Source organism: Colossoma macropomum, unplaced genomic scaffold (genome assembly GCF_904425465.1).
Source record: "Colossoma macropomum unplaced genomic scaffold, Colossoma_macropomum, whole genome shotgun sequence".
Classification (NCBI taxonomy): Eukaryota; Metazoa; Chordata; class Actinopteri; order Characiformes; family Serrasalmidae; genus Colossoma; species Colossoma macropomum.
The window spans coordinates 16,958,644-16,983,957 of record NW_023494790.1 but is presented as its reverse complement, the minus strand read 5'-3'; the positions used below and the strand labels follow the sequence as shown (position 1 = coordinate 16,983,957).

General features: G+C 37.9%; 1 protein-coding gene across 1 annotated transcript in view; it reads left to right on the top strand.

The window, feature by feature from the left end:
* Positions 1-25,314, top strand: part of ca10a (carbonic anhydrase Xa) — a 197,001-nt gene that overhangs the window by 36,748 nt on the left and 134,939 nt on the right. The window lies entirely within an intron of this gene.

The following is a 25,314-nucleotide window of genomic DNA, read 5'->3' as shown; positions in this document are numbered from 1 at the left end:
AGGCCTTTTTGGAAAATATGCACTGTTGTCTTTACATGCTGATGACTGGAATATGTCGGTAAAGAAATCACGTTGGTTCTGTGAAAGTATGCTTAAATGCATATGTGAAAGTATTCAATGAAAATCTGACCTTCACATTTTATCAAAAAAACTGACATAACTAACTCGCATAAAAGAAAATCCCCTGTTCCCTTTGCTTTGAGGTAGAATGCGATTCAGCAGTCCACCATTTGCATGTTTATAATACTCTCTGTCCCTGGAGGCCACAAATTACCAGCGGATGCGTATAATTAACGGAAGCTAATTCTCCTGTTTGTTCTCCCTGTTTCTAAAGAGAACTTTTGAACATAAATGACCATTCCTATACTAATGGTGCAAATCCAAAGGTGGCTTATTATGGCCCTTTTGAGCCTCGATAGAACCTATTTAGTCACTGTAGGTCCATTGAGCAGTCTTGCTTATTGATTGTTTGCTGGAAAGGTTTAATGTCTTCAAGGCTTTGGAAAAGAGAAGGCTGCTTAGTTCTCCAGTAGAAAGCACTTATACGTCTGTTGTTTACATGCGCGGTTACAAGCCAAAAGCACAAGCTCATCAGCTCTGTCAGTGTCAACAACTGATTAGCATGTTCAACTCTTGCTTTTGTTTTCCTTTGCAGCACAGCTTTCATTAATGGAATGCTTCAATGAACTGTTCTCCTGTGCTGCTGCTGCCTCATTTCACTGGTTGAGATAAAGGCGGCTGTAGTTTTTTGCTGTGCGGCTTTTCTGCTGGGATCGTTTTAAGGGGTTTGTCAGTGAACCAGTGCTCATAATTGCCTTATAAAAGGAAAATATCTCAAAGCCATCTTGGGTCTGTTAAATTCTGCATCAGCGTATCAAACAAGCAAGTGCTGTGGGTTGAAGGGGCGTCTAAACACACTCACAGAATCAGATTCGAGTGGATTTCTCTCTGTGTAGTGACACATGAGAGGGACATGGAATACTATCACAGCACAGCTTTCCACCGCATATCAGCAGTGCGTTTGATGCTCCGTGAGCTTTATCTTCCCTTTAAACTGCTGCCAAACCATGGGCCTCTAGAGGCCCAACTACAGCATATATCTTTGCCTCTGGCTCTGGATAGTGACTCACAGTCCACCTTCTGATAATCTTTGTGTGTCAGTCCAGATATTAATGCACCAAAGAGCCATAAACGTCTAATATTTTTTCAGAAATGTCTTCAGACCGTCAAAAGGAATGAGGACTTGAACTGTTGTAATGTTTCAAATTGAACATACAACTGCATATTTGTGAAACTGTGATATGTCTCTTCAGATGTAATGGTGAACAGTAGGTCATTTATAATATCTGGAGTTGTATAGTGAATTATAAATCCCTACTTTTGACAAACATATTGTTAACCTGGTGTTACTTTACTGTAGGGCAGTGTTCATAAGGCTACATGATGCCTACATAAGCTACGTCATCGTCATGACAAATGACGTAAACCTACATAAACATTTAAAAAGGCTTATTCCGAAATGCATAATCTGTCATAAAGGCTGATGTTAAATTGACATTTGTTGTGTTGTTTATTTTTAGTCGTCATGGCACAACTGACTTTGTGGCTTAGCGTGTATATAAGTGACAATGCTGCTTATGTGACATAGCTTACATATTTATAAATGGTAAAAATGAAAATAAAAAATTAAAATCACTTTATATAAAAAGTCACAAAAATATTTTTAGTGGGTTATACTATCATTCGTCAAGTCAAGACACAATCTAACATCAGAAATAAACCAGCATCACCTGACAAATGTCATGTTAACTGGACATTAGGGTGGCAACAAATGTTCACTAATATTTGATAAACTTGATGATTAAAATATTCATTCTCAGCATTTAGCTTGGCAACCTTAAGAAAGTGTTTAGTAGATGTGTTTGGTTGCTCAATTGGCCAATGAGAAGACTGCATATTATTTTGCTCTGCTAACCTCACTACAGAACATGAGCTTCTCCAGATTCCCAGCTAGCTAGCAGACGCTCAGTTGCATTTATTATGAGAATAAATGAGAGCGTGTCTGCTACCTAGCTGTTAGCCATCAAAGCTGCTGTAGCTGAGTTTAGTCCATGCTCCTGTATAAAGCAGTTTTGCATGGCTTAAAAACCTTCATCACTTCCCTGTTCATTGAGAAGAGTTCACCACTCACTGCTGTTTAAACCGAGCCAGCTCAGGGTTGCCAGGTTGGGCAGGATGCCCATTTAAAAAAATTAAATAAAATAAAATATAGTCAACGATAGGAGTCTGTTCAGTTATTAAAATGTACAATGTCTTATTGTTATAGAATATTCAAATGTTTGAGCTAATATTCTATAGAATATTTGAAAATGAAAATCTTTGATATTTGCAGCCTTACTTGACATCAAAGGTGGCAAATGCAACCTTGCCTTTGCCAGCTTTAATGCCAAGTGAGGCTGCAGCCATCAAATATTTTCATTTTTGAATATTCTAGCGAATATATACATAAATAAATAGGTGTCATTTGTCATAAAGTTTATGACAAGTTACACCTTTCAGAATAAGTGTTTATAAATATTTATGTAGGTCTGTTTCAGTTGTCATTAAGGGGTTTTGTAGGTGTCATGTAGCCTTATAAACACTGTAAAGTGTTACTGTTCAACTTGTCTTGTGGCTTCTTTGTTTAACATGGTGAACAGCTGAATATCATTATCGGTATCTTACCTGTGGGAGGTTTAAACTTGCTGCTCAAGTAATAAGACACTATAGCTGCATTTATTATTTTAATATTTTTTAGTTTGAAGTGGCCAATTATCTTGTTTTTTGCTGTTTTCTCAGTTTGCAGGGTGGCAGAGAAGCTCAAAACTTAAACTGGAATGCTTATTATAATGGTTATTCATTTATCATTTTCATTTAGTTTCTTCTAAGCTTTTAGCCATATGCTTTCTTATGACTGTGTACTATGCAGAATCTGTTTTCTGTTTGACCAGTATTTCTGTGGCAGAGTCATCTGCTCCAATATGTTTGCTACAGAATGTAGGAGTATAACATGATGAACTTTCACACTTTAATGAATGTAATCTTTGCACCCCGGCCATCTGGCTGATAAAGACACTGTTGTGGTGCATTAAGAATGGAAATATATAATTTCGTCCTGAAAAGTATGGGAATTTGGTTAAAGATGATTATTGAGGCCCATATCAGCCCACTCAAATGACCTGAAATTACCATCACTATCCAGTCACAGAGTCCTTAGGGATTTCACTGATGTGTCAGAAAGCCTTCAGATTCATAGAAAACAAACATATCATTAACCTTTAAGAACTAGTGGTTTTAGCCTTTTCACAAATAGCTGCATTATCATTTGAGTTATGGGAATGAAGTTTTAATGCATACTGCTTAGGGAGCAATGCAGTATAACTGCACTTAATGTGCATTAGAGTTTTTTACAACAAAAGTAACCTTAAGTTACTTTTTTTTTTCCTGCATTGTTACAAAATGTTGGAGGGATTCTAAAGACATGTCCTCCATATGTTAGAAGCTTTAAAAGATTATGTAAGGCTTATGTAGTGAGGCTCTTTGGGTAAAGGGACCTGTATTTCCACTGTACTTCAGTTTGTGAAACAAAATAAAAATAAAAAAAGTTATTTGTTTTACATATTAACATGATTATGACAGCACAATGCAAAGTTGATAACTCATCTTCAATCTAGTCAATGTGTCTAATATTTCTCAGTATGAGATTGTTGTAAGAATATTAGAAGTAGGGATGCAATGATGTGGGAACTGTGGGGTGATGCCGATGTACAAATGTACCGATGTGATTTTTCATGTACATGTTTGCTGATGCTGATACCAGTGCTGATGCATAAACATATATAAAATGTTAAAGTGTGTGTGTGTGTGTGTGTGTGTGTGTGTACATACACTATATACACTATACAGCCAAAAGTATGTACACACCCCTCCTGATTGTTGGGTTTGGGGATACACTAACAGGTGTATAAAATCAAGCACACTGCCTTGCTCTCTCCATAGGCAGTAGAATGAGTAATACTGAAGAGTACAGACTTTAAACGTGGTACTGTCATAGGATGCCACCTTTTCCACAAGTCAGTTTGTGAAATTTCTGCCCTGACATATCTGTCATGGTCACCTCTAAGTAATATTACTGTGAAATGGAAGTGTCTAGAATCAACAACAGCTCAGCTACAAAGCGATGGACCACACAAAGTGGGGCCACCAAGTGCTGCTGAAGCATGTAACAAAAAAAATCACTACAGAATTCAAAACTTCTGCTGGAAGCAACATCAGCACAAGAAGCTTCACAAAATGGGTTTACATGGCCGAGTAGCTGCACAGAAGCCTAAGACCACTATGTGCAGTGCCAAGCATTGGCTGGAGTGGTGTAAACAGGTGGTCACTTGACTCTGGAGCAGTGGAAACATGTTCTCTGGAGTGATGAATCACACTTCACTGGCTGGCAGTCTGATGGATGAATCTGGGTTTGGCAGATGCCAGGAGAACGCTGCCTACCAGAATGCATACTGCCAATAGTGAAGTTTGGTGGAGGAGGGATAATGGTCTGGGGGTTTTTCAGGGGTTGGACTAGCAACCTTTAGTTCCAGTGAAGGATGATGTTAATGCTACAGTACACAACGACATTTTAAACAATAACATACTTCCAACTGCCCCTGTGCACAAAGCAAGCTCCATAAAGACATGGTGATGAGTTTGGTGTGGAGGAATTCCAGTGGCCTGCACAGAGCCCTGACCTCAACCTCACTAAACATCCTTTAAGATAAATTAGAATGAGCCAGGCTTTCTTGTCCAACATAAGTGCCCAACCTCACATATGCAGTTTTGACTGAATGGGCACAAATTCCTACGGACACACTTCACAATTTAGCGAAAATCCTTCCCAAAAGAGTGGAGGCTGTTATAGCCGCATGGACATTATTATGGGCAACTCCATATCAATGCCCGTGCTTTTGAAATGTGATGTCCAGCGAGCTCATATTGGTGCGATGGTCGTATGTCTACATACATACTTTCGGGCGTATAGTGTATGTATGGGTGTGTGTTTTTATGTATGTTTTTTTATATTCTATTCTGTGGACAATTCTTTCAAATTAGTTCAAACTACAGTCCCAGTTAAAATATATATATATATTATATATATATATATATATATATATATATATATATATATATATATAATAAAATAAAAAACAATGATGTATTCAGACCTTAGAAATGTATAAGGATGATGATTATGGATTATTTGAACTTGTGAAAATATTTAACTTTTTTTGCATTTTTTTCCAATATGACTTTTTGCTTGTACAACTGCTCAGGCTAGAGTTTTTGGATTATTCTGAAAATTTGCTAAAATTGTCACTGACAAAACAGTCTTGTTCTGCTTAAACATTAGTTTTGGTAGTGTTATGATAATGAGAAAATGGAATTTTCAGTCATTTATTTTAAGAAAGTAATCATAATTAAGTTATAGTATTACTCAAAGCAAATGGATTTTAGTCTAGAGTCCAAATCAGCTAAAACTCTGAAACTCTGACTTTGAACCATTTTTTTCTAAAGCAAATATCTGCTGATACCTATGATTCTAGTATCATTCTGATATCTTAATGTCTAATTTTATCTAGTGACATTCTCTTACAATGTTGGCAGATGAGTCATTGCGTATGATTGCTGCCAAGTGGACATGCTAATTTGTGCAAAATAACAATGAGAATTCTAACCCCATAATATTGAAGTTGTGATGGAGGGAAATGTGACGAGTTTGAATATTTCAGGTTAAACTGGTCACCCACTCCCCCTAATCAAGGTTAGACCTCCTAAGATCAGTTTTCAGCAGTGAATTACGTGACATTTCTGTGAATATTAAAAAAAAAAAAACAGAAAAAAATGTCTGTTTTGTGTGATTAAAAAAAACAAACAAAAAAACAGCTGGGTGTATTATGCTTGATGCTTGATCCTTCTTACAAACATTAAAAAAATAACAAAAACTAAATGTCTTTTCCACTTGCAATAAAAACATTCATACACTATGTTAATGATGAACTTTGAATTCACATATTTAAGCTTAAAAAACTTTAACCCGAGATTTCTGTCTCTAATACAAGGTATCAAATGCTGTGGACTCAAAAGGCTCTCTTTTCCAGAATGACCCAGATAAGCATTATTTCTTGAAACATGTAAAATTATGTCTAATATGTCTTGGAAAAAGCAAAATTATCTACCAAAAGATAAGATGGTTTCACTAAACAAAATGATGTAAAACACGTAAAATATCTTAGAAGCTAAATAATCATCTTACAACAAGCTCAAAATGAGAAATATTAAATATATTGACTATATTTTAGATGTTTTCACTTGCTGAGATTTCGTTTTTGCAGTGCAGTGTTGAGAAATCACATCATTAAAAGAGCCCCTCCTAAGTACATACTGAGCACAGTCATGGTTCTAAAAATGTGTCCATTCTATAGCGTCTAGCTTTTCAAAATGCGTTCTTTGGCTGGCCTTTAAGGTTGTAGGTTCAGTAGAGAAAAAGTGGAGGACATGCATTATCAAAGTATCTGTTCTCACAGGAGTATGCCACTGCTTTCAGTAAGGCAAGGCAAGCTTATTTATATAGCACCTTTCATACGCTGTGGTCACTCAAAGTGCTTTACAAAAGATGAAATGCAAAGAAAATAATTCCATTTTAAAAAGTAACAAATTAAAGGAGAACAGAAATTGGAGTCAAGGGGACCACAGTTGTTTGTGGAGAGGGCCTAGTAGATCGGAGTATCATCTGCCTAGCTGTGATAAGATATCCCCTAATCTTGTAGTAAGAGGCAGCATATATAAATTAAATGAGAGTGGCCCATGAATTGAACCCTGGGGGACACCACATGTCACTGGGATTCTCTCAGAAATATTATTTTCTATTTCAACAAAGTAATCCCTTCCTAGCAGGTATGAACTGAACTGTTTTAGAGCAGTTCCTGAGAGACCAACCCAGTTCTCAAGTCTATCCATGAGAATTTTATGATCAATGGTATCAAAGGCAGTGCTGAGATCAAGCAGTAGTAGAACAGATATATTTCCAGAGTCTATATTTAAGTGAATGTCATTAATAACCTTAATTAGAGCAGTCTCAGTGCTGTGATTAGGCTGAAAACCTGACTGAAATTTGTCTAGACGGCTATTTATGGACAGAAAGCTAGTAAGTTGCTTGAAGACTATTTTCTCAATGATTTTTCCAATGAAAGGTAGATGTGAAATTGGTCTGTAATTACTCAATAGAGTGGCATCTGAGTTTTTCTTTTAAGAGAGGCTACACAACTGCAGTTTTTAATGTGCTGGAAAAAACATCTGACATGACTGAAGTGTTTACTATCTGAAGTATGTCCGCTGCTATTGAGTGAAACACATTCTTAGAAAAGTTGGCTGGTAACATGTCAAGACTACAAGTGGATGATTTGAAATGACTCACTGTATCGATTATAATTTCATTATTAATAGCACTAAAGTGGGACATTTTAACCATGATATCTTTACATGGTAGTGGAGAGGTCTTGGGTTCTTTGGTGGTTGTAGATGTATTCATGGCTTGCCTGATATTGTGGATTTTAAAGTATGCAAACTTACATCTCTGGGCTGATACTAGTTCAGAGCCCATATGTGTAGGTGACTTAGTTAGTTTGTCAGTCAGCTACACATACAGTGGTTGCTGCATCTGCTGCATTGTCTTGTAAAATAAACCTCAGCTGTTCCATTTTCAGCTCTTGGAGCCTGACTCCATAATCCGTCCAGTGCGTTGTTAGCCACAGAGAGCCCAACTGTCCCCTTCACAATTACTGCACTTCATACTGACACACTGTGCATACCACCCTGCGGGCATCTGTCAAGCCTTTCCCTCCTACATGTACAGTAATAGCCCTGCCACCAATGAGAGGTGCGTAATGAGAAATATGCTTCCTTTTGTTTCAGCCCTGCTCCGTCCCCCACGTTACACCGCGTTTTTGTGTTTTACTGACTCATTACCACACACATTAGGACAGACGCTGGAAACTGTAGTCATCATTTGTCTCCCACCAATTGATCCACTGAATAGCTGAATAGTGCTAACTCAGTGCATTTAGTTGAGTTTTCTGGTATGAACTGTGTGAATACCCTGTTTACAGTGTGTCTGTGTCAGAATTTGCACTTTCTGAGAGTAGTTGAATTTAGAAAGGAAGCTCAGACGACAGTTACAGAGAGAAACCCGGCTCTAAGCTAGGGTGCCAAGCACAAAGGTTGTGCTCAGTTTGTTCCATGTCGTACAGCATGGGGAATCCCTATTTACTTGTACATGGTCTCAGATACTCCACATGAGCATCTGTTCTCCAAATGTTGATTAATGCTAACTATAGAAGTACTGGATGCATAACTTGTGAAAATAAAGGAGTTTCAACATGCTTGGTGCCATGTTAGTGCTGGACTATGTTATCTGTACCAGTATTAGCAGTCATATCTGTCATTTGCTGGGTGCTTCAAATTAAATTTAAACAGTTCAAATTATACACTTAATTATAGTAAGTCTCTTGAAATCTGGTTTCTGTCTTATTTACATGTGGTAGTGACTCATTATCACACATTAGGACAGACGCTAGAAGCTGTAGTTATTTGTCTCCCACTAATTGCTTTACTGTACAACTAAATAGGGCTAACACTGTATTTTCTACTTTCTCATATTTGCTGTGTAAATGTTCTTCAACTGGTGTGTCTGACAGAATTTGCACTTTCTTAGAAATCCTAGTCCAGGAAACACTGATAGCACTTTAGAGAGAATAAAAACAGGCCCACAACATTAGCATGCTAAGCTAGAGTGCTAAGCACAAAGATCATACGGCAGAGCTGTAGTTATTGACATGGTCTTATTCCAGTATTATATATGTGGAATATAAAGGTGAATATGTATGAAACCCAACTGAAACTGAAAGGGGTGCTATAGACTCCATGTCTGTGCTTGGGAATATATCGTCTGTACCAGTATACAAGTATTAGTGTCACACAGTGGTATTCATGTAGTAATTTTGACTCTATTTATAGATAACAAAAACATTAGTAACCGCAGTGTATGGGTGTTTCAGAATGTTTTGAAAGAACAATTTAAAATACAAACTAAATTATTAGGCAGTTTCCTTTCTTGAAATCTGGTCTCTGTCTAATTAACACGTGGTAGTGACTCATTACCACACATTAAGACACATACTAGAAACTGTATTCATCATTTGTCTCCCACTAATTGATTTACTGCACAACTAAATAGTGCTTTAGCTTGGTTTTCTGACATTTGCTGTGTGAATATCCTGTAACTGGTGTGTTTATGTCCAAATTTGAGCTTTATATGAGTAGTTGAATTTAACTAAGAAGAAAAAAGGCCCTCGATATTAGCACACTAAGCTAGGGCACTAAGCATAAAAGTGAAATACTGTACTCAGTCTACTCTAAATGATACAGCATGGAGATCCATTTTTTTGGCTGTTTTTATTCCATTATGTATATTATATTGAATGCAAAATCGAAGGGAAAATAAAAGAATTTAAACATGCATTTGAAACTTAATTGAAACTAAAAGGGGTGCTATAGGCCTTGTGTTAGTGCTGGGTGCGAGATATTGTTTATACCAGTATGCTGGCATTGGTGTTGCACAACATTGTTTAATTGGCCTTATTGATGGATTATAAAAATACTGTAGATCATTTGCTGGGTGCTTCAAATTGCTTAAAAAATAAATTATAATAAGCTTCCTCTCTGAAATCTGGTTTCTGTCTGATTAACATGTGGTAGTGACTCATTAGAACAGACGCTGGATATCATTTCTCTCCCATTAAATGATTTACTGTACAGACAAATAGTGCTAACACTGTATATTAGTTTATTTTATTTTCTGTGTGAACATCCTGGAAAGTGGTGTGTCTGTGCTAGATTTTGCAGTTTCAAAGTAGTTTTATTTAGCAAGAAACCTCAAACTGAGGTTAAGAGAATAGAAAAACAGGCCCTCAGCATTAGCATGCTAAGCTAGGGCACTAAACAGCAAGGTGAAATATTGTGTTCAGTCTGCTCTCTTGTTATAAAGTTTGCTTTTTCCTGGCAATTTATCACTGAAAGGGCATTGCACATTTATTAAAGTAACAATAAAATAGTTCATTATTGTTAGAACACAGCTTTAGCACAAACATAATAATAAATTTTACTGTAAAAGTCGGTGGAAGCCAAGTGAATAATACCAGAATATATATTAAAAATTAAACCATAGGAGTGGGACACATTTAGAATGAATTATGTGTGTGCATTTATTCATATGTGCTTGTGTGTGTGTGTGTGTGTGTGTGTGCCTGTGTGTGTGAACAAGAGAGAAATAATGAATCACTTCAGGCAACTAAAGTCTTGTGAACTGGAACGGCCCAGGTTCAGTGATAAAGGAAGGGGGTTAAAGCCCCAGTGTGTGAGCGCCTAGATGTGCAGTGAGTTGGATTCGGGGCTGCTGGTGAACCCCTACTGCTCAGCTTGTTCCTGTGCTGTAAATTTCCCACTGTAGATGAAGCATTATTTCTATTGCACCCAAGCCAGCCCTCAGCCTCTGGGCTAATGTGCTGAAATGTGCGGGTAGAAGTTGGCCCTGGCTGCTGATCTTCGAGCAGTTTCTCAGATCCTTTTATAATGATGGAGGTTGGAATTTCAGTTTATGAAGCTGGTTCTATTATAAGACAAACACAGTATCCATGGGGAATGTCCTGCTGTTCACAGATTTGAAATGTTGTCAATAGTATATCTGAATAAATGGAGCATGCTGAATGTTACATTAATGCTCTAAAAGCTGAAATTAGATTTGTGCTCTAACAGTTTTGCTGCTTGCTCCCTGATATTTAGCAGAGGATTTGCCCTGGTTGTCAGTACTCAATAACTCAGTGACTAGTTTCTTACCGTTCAGGAAATTGAATTCCCTTAAAAAATATGTGGTATGGGGAGGGGGGGCAGAGCCCCTGCCCTTTTGCACTCAGACTGCCCTTTAAGTCAGTGTTTATAATAATTGTCTTTCTGAACGATCCGTTTTGGAAACAGAGCTCTGGGTCCACGAGATTCATCACTCTTGAGCACCCCCTCTGGTGCAGTACCGACTGCCTGTGGAGATTCACATTATTAACTCTAATCTGTTTTGGGTGCACGCATCACCACAACACTGGAAATCCCACCAATAAACCGCTGATCTACTGATAGTGAAGTATCACATTCCATATTGTGGTTATTTTGAAAAACAATCAAACAAACAGCAGTAAAGGCCACTAATAGTTAACTATACCATAACTACTATATGATATATAACTTATATTAGTTATGGTTTATGGTATATGCAAAATATAATAATACTATATCAAAATTGTCATCACAGAATTACTTCGGATTATAGTTGTAACTCTCTTGCTGTTAGTAATTCAGTAGCATAATGGGTAGGGGTGGGAATCTCTAGGCACCTCATGATTTGATTCGATTACGATTCAGAGGGCTGCGATGCGATTATAAAACGATTATCGATGCATCTCGATGCATCTTTTTTCTATAGAGCATTTATATTTTCTCACTGTGTGAGCTCAAGTTTCGAGTTCAAGTTTCAAGTTTATTTGTCATTTGCACAACATGTCAGGACATTTATGCATTGAAATGCTTGTGGTGAGGCTCAGCTAATCACTCTACAGAAAGTAAATAAGTAAAAATAAAAATACAAGAAAAACCAACTGAAATATATTAAATATACACAAAATATACACAGAATATACACAGAATATAGAGACAATATACATTTTAAAGTGACTAAGTTACTCGGTGTTATTGTTATTTAAAGTGACTTGGCAAAGCAAAGTATTTATAATGATCCATAATGAATTTACTTCCAATATCTTTTTTAATAAAAGAAATGGAAGTTATGTGGCAAGTGAACTAGAAGGCTCTCATTCAGTGCTCTTGTTTGGAGCACGAGAAGCTGCTGCTACTCATCTGCGATAAAATGCGCAGTTACGGTGAAATAAGATCCAGTGGTAATGGATGTCCACGCAGCACGTTACAGCTATTCTACTCGTTTTCTTTAGTGATTTTATAACTTCGGTTTTGGTCTCGTTGTAGAGACGGGGGGGTCGCTGTGTCAGTAAAGAATCTTTGAGACGGGACGTGAGCAACATAGCCCTGTTTCGCAACGACTGAGAACTGGTGTGCAGACTGCAGGTCACATAGCAGCGATGCGTTATTCGCATTTATAAGCAGCGCAGTTGGTTTCCTGGTACGTTAAATCTGCAACGAGAGACTGTCACACACTAAAAAGTGGCGAAGCTGAAGTCAGCTTCTCTTTCGAATTCTCCCGTTCCACCTTAAATGGTGCCACATTTACATTCGGCACCTCAGTTAGAATTTAAGGTGGAACGGGTAAATTCGAACAAGAAGCTGGAGAATAAGAAGCGACTTCAGCCTCGTAAAACAGTCGAACGCTGAGCGACATTTAACTGATGTACTTCTGAGGAAAAGTTTTCTGGCGGAGATGGAAGAAAAGCGGCTGTAGCTAAAGCTTAAAGCAGAGTGAAGTAAATCTGCGTTTTCGTTTATATTGTTTAGCCTAAACTAGGACATTATCACATACTGAGACATACTGGACATTAAATGTTGTGGCTCCCAAGGTGGTTTGATTTTTGTTGAAAGGACAAAATGGCTCTTCTTATCATTTGGGTTGTGACTCCTGACCTAACCTGGCTTTTAATGCAAAGGGAGCCGGTCGGATTTCTCGCTCATCCAGTGGTGTTTTTGTTATGTGCCGCCACAGACTGTCTGGGCGCTGCACTTCTGCACTTCCAAGTTCCGCCTTTTGCGTTCCGTCAACATTACGTTATAAATTAAATATTTAGAAAATCGATTTTTGACGTTTGTGAATCGATTCAGAATCGTTCACGTCCGCATCGCGATGCATTTAAGAATCGCTTTTTTCCTGCACCCCTAATAATGGGTAATGTTATATCCTTTTACACTGGACAACGGGGGTCAAACCCAGATAAAGATAGCAGTTTGCTTGCTGTTAGAATAACACTAAACACTTTGCTTCCATCTAAAACATGATTACACTGTCTCTCTTGATGAGAGTGGTTGCAATATGCTGTACATTTAATTACATTTAATTTACTTTCACGCTGCCCTTTATTTTTTTTAAAGTCCCTGCTTTCCAAAATGTGTATATCGGATGGGAAAAAAGTTCCATCTATAACAAGTCTAGCATGAAATATCACAGAACAGGGTTTCCTCTCATCCTGGAAAACCTGCAAAATGTGTCAATTATTTTTGAGGGGGGGATTTCCCCAAGTTTCTTGTGTCCAGTGTCACACAATACCACCAGCACTAGGAAGGCGAAGGACCTGTAAAGCGAGCCACTGCATTTTTTCAAACTGCTGCTAAATGCTGCTAATGCAACGTCATTGGAAAGATCTGTTATGTCAGCTAACAGACACCTGCGCTAACTAGCATCATACTGAGTGGTGGGGAGGAGAGGGGGCTGCCATCCTACCTACCCAGAGAGCAAGGTCAATTGTGCTGTCTGGCTGTAGCATCACCAGGGATCAAACTCGCGATCTCCTGATGATAGGGCCATCGCTGAGACGGTTGCGCCACTTGGGAGCGAAAACATATAAATGTTAAACTTTGTGTGCACACATCATGCAAGCATGTCTTAAGTTCAGCTACACAGTGAAGTTTTGTTCATTTTTAAATCTTACAGTAAGTCATATTGTGTCCTAAACCACATCACTAAGTCTGTGCGACCCTAATGAAAAGCTGGATGTGCTTTAAGTGGGTTAAAAGTTTTGAGCATGTATTTACAGAAAAGATTTGGGTAGCTATGGACTTGTAGCATTGGGTTAGGAGCATTAGCATTGTAGCCTAAACTAAAGAAGTTTATTTTGGGCACCAGACATGTCTTGGCTGATCAGCTACATTTGGGATAAGTGGAAAATTGTGCAAATTTTTGGAACCATACCTTAAAGCATGGTCATTCTTAGTACTGTTTAAGTGCTTTATATCCAAAATAGCTCTTTATATACAATATTAGCAGAACAAAAAGAGTACTGTCATGCCATCTCTAAGTATTGTCATGGTATTGGGCATCAAAAACTGCAGGGCACGTTGATTAAGACTAACTATTTTAACTGTAAAGACATTGTATGTAGAATGTCTGAAAGTAAATTTTATATTTAACATTTTAATTGAAGCTCATTTTAAACTGTTTTAAAAGGGGTGCTGTCAGCAAGTAACAGGGTAGATATTGGTAAAATAATGCCTCATACCCTGTTCCAAACTGCAGCCCCATCCCAGGACTGCAGTCTCAGTAAATACAAGTATGTCTAATCCTGCATTTGTGAAATAAAGCTGTTATAAAGACACTCAACCTTTGTGTACTGACAGCCATTGTTTCAATGTGCGCCTAAAGAAACATTCAAAGAAATCTGACAAGCACATGCAGCTCAGCACACTTATAAGCGGAATCAAGTCACTGCTCCCTGGTGTTTAAAGTGAGCCTAGTGTTCAGGGTCCCAGAGGTTTAATGAATGGAATAGTTTGCATATGATCTGTGCCCCGGCTCTACGAGCTGGGGAATAAAAGCTTTTCATTTCTAAGGTGGAAGGGAAGACATTCTGTTCCAATGTCATGTTATGTGGCCAGAGAGCTTATAATATGCAATTTAAAAGTGAAACCTGAAAAAGCTTATTGTATCTTTATGGTGGAAGTTAGAGGGAGAGTTTAATGCAGTTCAGAATGAAGGCAGTCTTGAATTGTTGCATTCAATATGCTCAAAATGCCTAAGAGTAGTGGTGCATGTTTCGGTAATGAGGAATAATGACCTCTTTTTTGAATAGTGGATGAGCATAATTACCATGTTTCCTAATCTCCTTAGTTCATAAAGGGATCAACATAAAATATGTTTCAAAATATCATAAGCTTTTTGTTAAAAGGCCTTGGCTTTTTTTTTCTTCATTACTCAGTGGATTAAAGGTACTGTGTTCAAGGCGTGTTGCAGGGGGGCTGAATCGTAGGAGGGCTCTGACGTGATTTCAGTTTATGGCAAGAGATTTTTAAATAAGAAAGTCCAACACACCACAGAGTTCTGCAACCTGCTTTTCAGAATCCTTAGGGCTGTATGTGTAAAGGAAAAGAGCTACTGTTTAAATGTGGCAGACAGTTTGTCTCTGCTAGAGGTGTGATATCCCACATATCTTCTCTAACACAGCTTGTGTGTGAAGAGATGCTGGAATGGATTCTTATGGAGATAAAAGAACACTGTATCTGCATTTGATGGTAGTTGGGGGCGTCATAGAATTCAGCCCTAAATACATTCAACTACTAATGAATATTTATTTGTAAATCCTCATGTTTAGAATATTTAAAAGTTTTAAACAAATGTGTCTTCAAATGGAAGTGGGAATGAATATATTTCACTTGGCAGAATCCGAAAGGGCGCATTTTGGTTTGCCGTTGTCTGCTGCGTTTGGGATTAGTTAGAAACTTTATTAATCCCAAAGGAAATCCCAGAGTTACAGACGCAACTAAATTAACAGTGCAAATCACATATCTATCACCATAACCCATAAAAATTTACTAGAAACTCTCATACATATGCTGTGCAAAAGTCAGAGACTGTCATTCATTTAGTTAATCAAAACATCTATTAAGTACAAGCTATTCACAAGACAAAAATATGAAACATATAACTAACATAAAATTATACAGAAGCCTCAACAAATACAGTTTCAGATTTGTCAGTATTCAGTATGTCCACTCTTTGCCTTTATTATAGCCTCTTTTATTTAAAACAAAATCCTCATCATTTTACATGCTTCTTGTGAACATCTCAAAAGTCCTAGAAGGTGGTTCTCATGTTCCGGTGATCCAAAACATAGTCAATGATGGGTGATGAATTAAGGTCCATAAGCCTGACTCCACATCTTGTGGTTCTACCAGATGTGGTTCTAGTGCAAATATTGTTTCCTTTTCTCTAACAGTTTCTTGAGAGCTACACATCCTTTGAGACCCATAGTGTTAAGTTGTCTTCTCACAGTGTAAGGATGGACAGAAACACCTGTGGATTTTTTTCAGATCTGAATCAAGAGTGGAGCTTGATTTTCTCCTCTCTCTCAAAGATGAAAACTTTAAGTGCTGTTTATCTGATGGTTACAGTTTTGGTGGGTCAGTCCTTCCCAGTTCTTAGCATGGTTGTTAGGGATCACATTTTCTTAGCTTTTTTAAGGCCAGTTTTGGAAACTCCTCCCACTTATTTTCCTTTGGCTTTGTCTTTCCTTATGCAAGTGGATTAACTGAGTCAAATGCAAGTTTGGGTACCCTGAGGTTGATTTTCTAAGTGAAAATAATTGAACACATTCCTTTACAGAGAACATACTTCTGCACATTTTTCGGTTTATATACTGTTTATTTTATTGTTTACAGTTTAACATATTGGAAAAAATGAAATAAAAATAAAATGTGGTTTGTGCAAAACTTGTAGCACATATTTTATGCTTTGTATGTTTTGTTTTGCAGTATGCAAAAAAAAATGATACGCTAAAATTTGCTCCCTGTAGAGAATGTGTATTTCTTTCTACTTAAAAAATCAACAAAACGTGTAATTTGACTGGAGGTGTTCAAACCTTTTGCATATGACTCTACACCTAATCTCCTCAGGAATATCTCTTAGCCTTTTTAAATGCTCGTGAGAAGAATTTGCAAGGCAGCCAAGATATGTTTCCTTTTTTTCTGACACAGGAAAGTGAATAACTCATACTTAATAACTGAAAATTAAATTAAAGGGTGCTCTCTGAATTTTGCACAGTGCTGTTTAATATAATTCTGTTAAAAAGTGCAATGCAATGAAAGACATGATTAAAATAATTTGATTCAAATCAGTTTAGCCATCAGGTATGGTCTTTTATATATCTTGCTAAGCTTACCTCTGTGTAAAAGATCATACCTTGTGCATTGTACACTGCTGGTTTGCCACCTAAGATGCACAAGCAGAATCCTCCCTCTGTGCTTAATACTAGTGTTGTACGTCATGCAGTGAAAAGATGTGAGGGAGGTTCTGGTGTCACTCTGTGCTGGTGACAGACTGAAAAAAGTTGTAATCCATTCTGGACAGTTTGTTCCGTACACATTTTCATTTTGTATCTGTATCTGAAGGTACATGTTTACAGAGTCTTCTACAGAGTCAGTATCCTGTTATAACACGTCTTATTCAGTCAAAGCAGACAGTAAAGGACCAGACTGCTAAATAAATGTCTTCGCCTTACATGGGACATGTATTTGATCAGGGGAACAGGTATCACATTGCATAACACTGCCTGTTGTGACAAATAAAGAAGGGACAAACATCCAGCATATGTCTGTCAACACTTAAAGAGCAAAAACAAACAAGTGGATGTTTTTTCCTTTTGGACTATGTGTAGATTCGAGTTTCAAGACCAGTCAGAAAAGTCATTTTGTTTTTTATAAAACTGGCAATTCGTATTTATATTGCTTGCATGACCGGAACAATAGTGTGTAATGCGTGTAGTGTGTGATGTTACAGTTCTCAATGTTTGTTGTACATTTTTACCACTACATCTCTGGAGCAAAAGATTGATCTGCTGACATTGTAATGATGAAATTGTAACTAGTCATTTCCAACATAAAAGCTTTTACTCTTGTCTTTTTGAAATGTCAAACGATATTTGAAATTTCTGTTTAACCAGTATTTCTGCTGCAGATTCATGAGTCAGTTGTGCCTGTTAGTTTGCTACAGAATGTAGGAGTTTAACATGGTGAACTTTGAGGCTCTAATGATTGTACTCTTTTCACCCCAGCCAAGTGTCTGATAAGGGCTCTGTTTGGGAGCATAAACAATGAAAATATATAATTTAGCCCTAAAAAGTGAATAAACTTTGAGTTGGATTTGTCTTACGTAGAGTACTTAGAAATTTGGCAGTCAGAAAACCTTCAGATTTAAAAAGAATATAAACATCTCAGCAAAAGGAACTGATATGCTTGGTGCTTTAGAGCTGTCCCAAATACCATTTTTTGGGCTCCTGAGCTGTGGCTGTAATCGACAGCGAAGGGGGGACAACAGTGGGAGGCTGAGGGCTGAGAAAGTAGTTCAGAAAGTCTGTGTACAACACCTTTGTTGAAAGCACATCCGCGTCTTCATCTGCTGGAAAATCCGAATCTCCAGGATAGCTGCTTTCCTCGCAGAGAGCTGCGGCACTCGCAGCACAGTGGGCTAGGGGGTAATAGCACAGTGCATGCAGGGGTTAACTAGCGAGGCGGATGAACTTGAGGTACAAAGGACATACATCATGGCTTTAGTAAGGGTCCAGTACAGTGGGGATCTGTTTGCAGCTGTCCTGGGAATGCATGCTGTCCAGCACCATGTTAGCTAGACGTTCACTGCTGTGCATGAGTGGGATGTCAGGTGCACGATCTGAGACTGTATATGTTTCCACATTTTAGCAGTGCAATTAAAAAGTATAAATATAGTACAAGAATGTGCTGAAAAAGGCCCGATTCCATTTCTCATTTTTACCTCTGCCCCTTTCGAGTGTCACCTTGCCCCCTTGGAATTGAGTTACAGGGGGTAGTGGTTGAAACCATCCCCTACAAAATGGGACAACCCCCCCTAAAGAAAAAAGAACATTACTTCATTAACAGGATACTATCGGTGCTCTGTAGATGACCCTGCCAGTCTGCAGTGATAGCAGAGGAGGGTAAAGTTCAGCAACCTCGCTGCTGGGCTTTAGTTACATTTAGGCAATCATACCCCCCCCCACTTTGAAGGCATATAACAATTATTCATTATCACTCACCCCTAATTCTTTGGTGATATGAAGCTGAAGTCAGCTATTCGCTAGCTTCTTGTTTGAAGTTTAGCTGGCTAGTTTCCAAGACATCAGCAGACTACTAGCGATTTTTATGCTTGTTATGAAGAAAAAGACCACAATACTTTGAAATGACATTAAACTAAGACAATACATTGTAATTTTTTTACTGGGGAAAAACACTCATATTTGTGTGTTTCTTTGGTCACTTGCGCAGCCATCTTGCTGGTTTTTCTTTTGTTTTCCTCGTAACACTCCATTTGGAATTGCCTCTGAAAAAGGGTCATGAAGCACTAACACTTCATCCTGCCCCTCTGTCTCAACAAAAATTGGGACACCCTACCCCTAGACGTGAACATGCAAAATGAAGGGGTAAGGGTTGAGTAGTAGGGGCATAGGGTGAAATGGGATTGGGCCAAAATGTGTTGTGGCGCTGCCACACCTTGTTGTAAGTAGTATAGTTTTTTAAAGAGAAGAAATGCTTATGTTGGGCTGTTTTAGGTTCATTTGGGCAAGAGCTTTTACAATGAAGAGTCTGAATACAGTGGTGGGGTTTTCAGAGTAGAGCAGAGAGCTCAAAAAACAAGAAAAAAACTTGAATATCTGGATCCCAAAATCAAAAACCGAATACCAACAAATGAATATCTGAATAGTCAAACATTCAGGTCTAGCCCTAGGATGTTTATGAACTTACAGTAGCATAGTCATTAAAATGTATCCAGAGTATGTATTTTGTATTTATATATCCTGTATCTGTGATGTTAACAGTGCAGTGCTGCATTTCCTCAGTCATTAAATAAGCCATGCTGCCCGGCTTGGATGAGATGCTTACATTAGGATGTAACTGGCTGGCTAATGTCTGCTTTGTAGCGTACTGAGTTTGTGTGGTGTGATCGCATTTTTTAGACAGAAGTGAAATTCTCAGTTTATTGTTAAAAACAAACAAAATTCAGGTCCCAAGTTGGGAATGTGGCAGGTTTAGCACAAGCATGTTGGCTTTTAGGTCAAAAAGTTTTTCACAAACTGAAATATTAATTTAGGGTGATTTTATTGACATATGGTGTTGAAAAAATGTAAAACTCAAGCATGATATTTCATCTTTGCTGTTTTATTGAAGAGGAATACCATTGAGAGCTCTACCTCTTGGATGTTTGCAGTAATAAGCAATCAGTTTTGTATAGTTTTTTTATGAAGCCCTAATAACCAAAGGCAAATTTCTCTGATTTTAAATAGACTTGACAGTCTAAACAACATTCACTGCTGGTTTTAGGAACTGTTAACACCATTATTTTGCATTTCAACTGACATATTTGCAAATGATCATTTGGCCCAGTATGAACTATAAAGCATTCTGTCTCACATAAATTCTTCTGATACAAATTAACTCTTAATAATGAATGTGTTTCTGCCGACGTGTTCGTTTAGAAAAACACAATCAAGCAGGTCCAGTCAAATCAAGGACTCTCCTGCACTGCTATGGTTTTTATTTTGAAAATGTCACATTGCATTAGCAGCTTTAAACTCAACAAGCAAATTCTAGCACAACTTTTGAAAACTTCAAATCATATGACATCAGATTTGATAAAAACAACATTTCCTTGAAGATGAGTCCTGAAATACTACAAATGCTTCTTGGGGGCAGTGATGACCAGGCCAAAAACAGTTGAGAGATGTCAGGAGTGTATTGTGGTCCTATACGCCTAGATAGCAATTCATATCATCAATGATGTGGAAAAACGAAAAACGCCCTGACAGGACTGAGAAAAATGCTCACTGACCTGTGTGTGCGCACCACTCTGGTGGGAATGTGTAATAGCTCCCAGTGTGTGGAAGAAAATTTTGCAATTTGAGTTGTGTTTCGGACCCCTTCCCTGATTTAGATGAATCTGATGATTGTGAGTGCATTGAAAGAGTATTTAAAGAGAGCTCAAAACTTGATGAAGGACGTCTTCTGAGGATGCAAGTGAATATACTGGTGTCATCATATCGTCATCAATATAATGTTGATTTTGCATTTGAGACCTAAACATCGAGCTGGGCCTTCTTACTGAGTCTGTGACTCTTGAGTGTGTGTCTGACGTTAACATGTAAAGACCTATGACGTTTTCCAAAAAAACCTCGAAAACTGACCCATCACCTCTGACTTTTAGATTATTATTTCAGTAATTTATAAATATTATTGTATGCCAAGATGACACCATGTACGCACAACAACTCTGGGAGCTGTGAAGGTTCTGCCATCCTAGAATACTGTGCGTAATTCTTAGACTGAAATATGAGGAAATCAGCAAGTTCTGAATAGTAGATCAAAGTATGACGTGCTTCAGTGTTCTGAAGCTGCAGCGTCCCCCGCCACAGCTGTATGTTTGAACATGAGAAAGCCTGAGGACACAGTAGCAGCAATAGAGGGATTCTGTTTGTATTTCTTCAGGTCATAGTTGCTCCTGGGATCAAAAGATGTGGTTGTGTACTGAGCTCTGTATCTACTGATATGGTTTTGCCTAATCCTGGAGGCAAATATGTCCTTTGTCTAAAGGTGCACATAGCCTGGTTGATATCCCTGTCACTCCTGTCACTTCTTCCAGACTATTAGACCCACACAAGCCATGTCTTATTAAATTTCTCGCCTCAGGGAGTTCTATGGTGTTGGGCTGTTTTTTGTGGATGTTTTGTTTATTTTTTTTTGCTTCTTTAGTTGATAAATTTAGCTTGTTTTACGTTGAATTTAGTTGTGGGAAGTTTCTTACATTTCACCTCAGTCATTAGTCAGTGCCACCAGTCTGGTTGGACAATGGCTAGCATACAAAAGTCCTTCAGGCATTGAGTGCCTCATCTCTCAGAGAGGAGTAATAGTCCTTGACCCTTTCTCTAAGAGACTTTGAAGTGCAGCATGTACCTTATGTGTCTGTCTGATTAGCTATAGTAGCTGTGGAAATTTCACATATGAGCCTGATTCTATCAGAAAATGACAGTATAGCGGCTATGTAAAAATAGGTCATGGCCCTCTACTAATCAAGTGGCCACTTACATCGTTTGCTTACAGTATTTAAGGACATTTTCACACATTGCCAGTTCACAATGCTGAGCCCAATACTGGAGAAATAAAGGAACATGATGACAGTTTGTTCGTGTTTCATTGTGCTTCTACAGAGAAAACGAACCTGGGTTTGAAAACAGCTTTCACACTTTGCAAAAAGTACACAACTCTCTGTGCAAACAGTATCAGGTCTGGGAAAAAGCCTCAAGTGTGAAAACATCTTAGGTGTGCTGAGAGGTGTGGGGGTGTGAGGTATTTGCCAAGATATTAATACACCTTTGTGTTAAGGGTATACCGATTTCAGCACAGTATCAGAAGATTGAGTTTAAAACTGTATTGTTGATATGCCCCTCTGTCTCTTCCGAGGGTTTCCCATCTTTCATGGAAACCGCTGTCAGTTACGAAAAGGGAGCAGCTTATGTTATGCACTTACATTCAAATCACAGGACATTTTTCTCAATTCACTTATAAATTCTAGGTGTTCTGATTTTTTGGGTGGTTATTTTATAGAGAGCAGCATGGCAGGAGTTGATAGTTGTATTTGAAAATTTTTATTCATCTGACAAACAATTCTGTGTGGTTTATAATTTGATGAGGCTAAAGCTTACATGCAGCAACTCAAATGTTGTTTACACTTTTGTTAATATCTCAAGCTTTATATATCAATTGTAAAACAAAAATAATGTTAACCGGAATATCATCTTCAGTATAGAGCATCAATTTTGTTTCCAAAATTTTTTTTCCAGCCTTTTTTTTTCCGTTGTGTCACTAAAATTCTTAATCTGATCTGCATGTTGCTCTAGATATTTTAGCAGAATCCCACCAAAATGGTAAATAAGCTCTTCTCAGCATCTTTTTCTTTGTCATTACTGACTATACCTGAACAACTTGTTTTGGATTTAATTACGGTGTTAAACTGTAGTTGACAACTATATCGTAACTGTTACTACCAGCTCTTTTGCAACTCAGCTGTACGTCTATCCAGTATTCTCTCACGTGATTTCAAGAGTTGGAGGGGAATTCGCACCTGTGTAATTAGAGCTCTGTGGAGTCAAGACATTAACACATTAACACATGAAATATTGAATATCAGATTGAATCTTGCCCTCAGAAGCAAAAGGTGTTCCAGACCTGAAACGTGTTGTTACACCCCTAGAGCGCATAGCGCAAGCTGTAACACATTAACATATGAGCACAAAGCATTCAGGCACTCCTTATTTTTTGAAATGTATTGTATCAAGACACCAGCATAGCATATCTAATCAAATTCTAAATTTTGTGTTGCAGCCCTCTGCTTTGCATGAATTCATTCAAATATGTTGAAGTGTGAGGTTATATAAAGACACAGTTATGCTATTACGTTCATGACAGTCAGTCAGCCAGAGGACCGCACTGTCCTTCACCTGTGCTTAGCTAGTTATCAATTCTAGATGTTTTATACCATTTAAATATTTTTTTACTTTGGCTTTGTGGGGCTCAGTTGTTATACTACTCTTTAAAAATATGGTTCTTCAAGGGTTCTTTAGTAAAGACAATGGGCCTCATTCACCAGTTGTCCTTAAGAAGAAACTTCTTAAAACCCACTTATGGCATTTTCACAAAGATTCTAACATTCACTTTTTCTTATTTGGGATTTGTTCTTAGGTAAGAACAGAATCTACACACACTGAAGAGAACAAAGGTGGGAACAGTTCTGCAGTTTAAGAACACGTCATGAATCTGACAGACGTTTTCTTAGGACCTTTCTCAAGAACTAATTTAAGAAAAAAAAAACTATTGTTAAAGATATTGCTGAATAACCCCCAAAATGGTTCTGCTACAGTTACAATGTAACAATAGAAGAAGCCTTTTTGTTGCTATACAGAGCCATTTTCAGAAAGGTTCTATATAGAACCATGTAAAACACATTCTCCTTCAATCTGAAGAACCATTTCACCATTCAGAGAACCATTTAAGCATGTATGTATGTCTTTGAGTGTTCATGGTTCTGTATAGTACCACTGTCTTTACTAAAGAACCCTTGAAGAACCATCTTTTCTAAGAGTGTGTGTTAGAACTGTACTGTCATGTAGTGGCTGTACTTTAGCCTGGGCAGCTCGCACTGTGACATAGTTATATACTTCAAAATGGTGCTTCAGCCACCAGGAGAGTAATCAAAGTAATATCAGTGTGAATGTTTTGACTTCACACAACTCAGTAATCGATACAACTCAGTAATCAAAAAATACTTGTGATGAAAATGTCGTGGTCTTCGCAGTGAATGCTCTGTCTGATTGCTATGAAATTTTTCAGGTGAAGATGTTATGGTAATATAAGTGACTAATCATGTTTTTATTTGAATTTGTTTAACCACATTTTACTCCATGTTAGGTTGTGCCCCTAAGACTGACAGTAGAATATTGAACCAAATAGACTGACAGTCACATCAAATTGAAGTAAAATACACCATGCTTGTTGGAATGGATAAAGATGGGCATGTTATGTCCTTCCCTTTGTGTTTGGACACACCATGCATTCTTTAGATGGCACATGAAAGTGCAAGCGTGATGACATTAGGATAGAGCCACAGATATTTCAGCTCTAAATACCTTTAAGTATAAGTCTCAATGTCCAGCCATTCAAGAATAATAAAAATAATAATAATTGTATAAGTAAGTGTGTGCAAGAGCAGAGTATAACTGTCACCATCACAAAACAGTATTTCAAGCTTTCGTCTTTGAGAGACATGGAAAAAGAATGCTCCTCTCTTGCTTCAGATCTGAAAAAATCCACAGGTCTTTCTGGCCATCCTTCCCGTGTGAGAAGACAACTCAATGCTGTGGGTCTGAAAGGATGTGTAGCTGTCAAGAAGCTAATACTAAGAAATGAAAATAGGCAGAAAAGTAGAATATTTGCTAATCAAACAAGGACACTGCTGATGTTCTCAGAACAATGGGCTGACCACCCCGGAGTCCAGACCTCAAGATCACTGAAAGTGTTTGGGATTACTTGGATTGTGTGAAGCAGAAAATGCAGCCAACTTGACTGAACTTCGGAGCTGTAAAGAAGACTGAGCTTTGGAGCTGAGGAAAAATTTTAGATTTCTTGCTGAAAGCAAGTCTCTCAGAAAGAATGGAAGCTTAATAAAGGCAAAGGGTGAACACACTAAATACTGAAAACTGTTGTTATATTTATATGTTGAGGTTTCAAAAAGGAATATTATAAAACATATTGTTGTGGTACTGGATGCCCTGCGATGGACTGGCGGCCTGTCCAGGGTGTATCCTGCCTTCCGCCCAATGACCACTGGGATAAGCTCCAGCACCCCCCTGCGACCCAGAAGGATAAGCGGTTTAAACAATGTTCAGCCCCAGCGTGGTA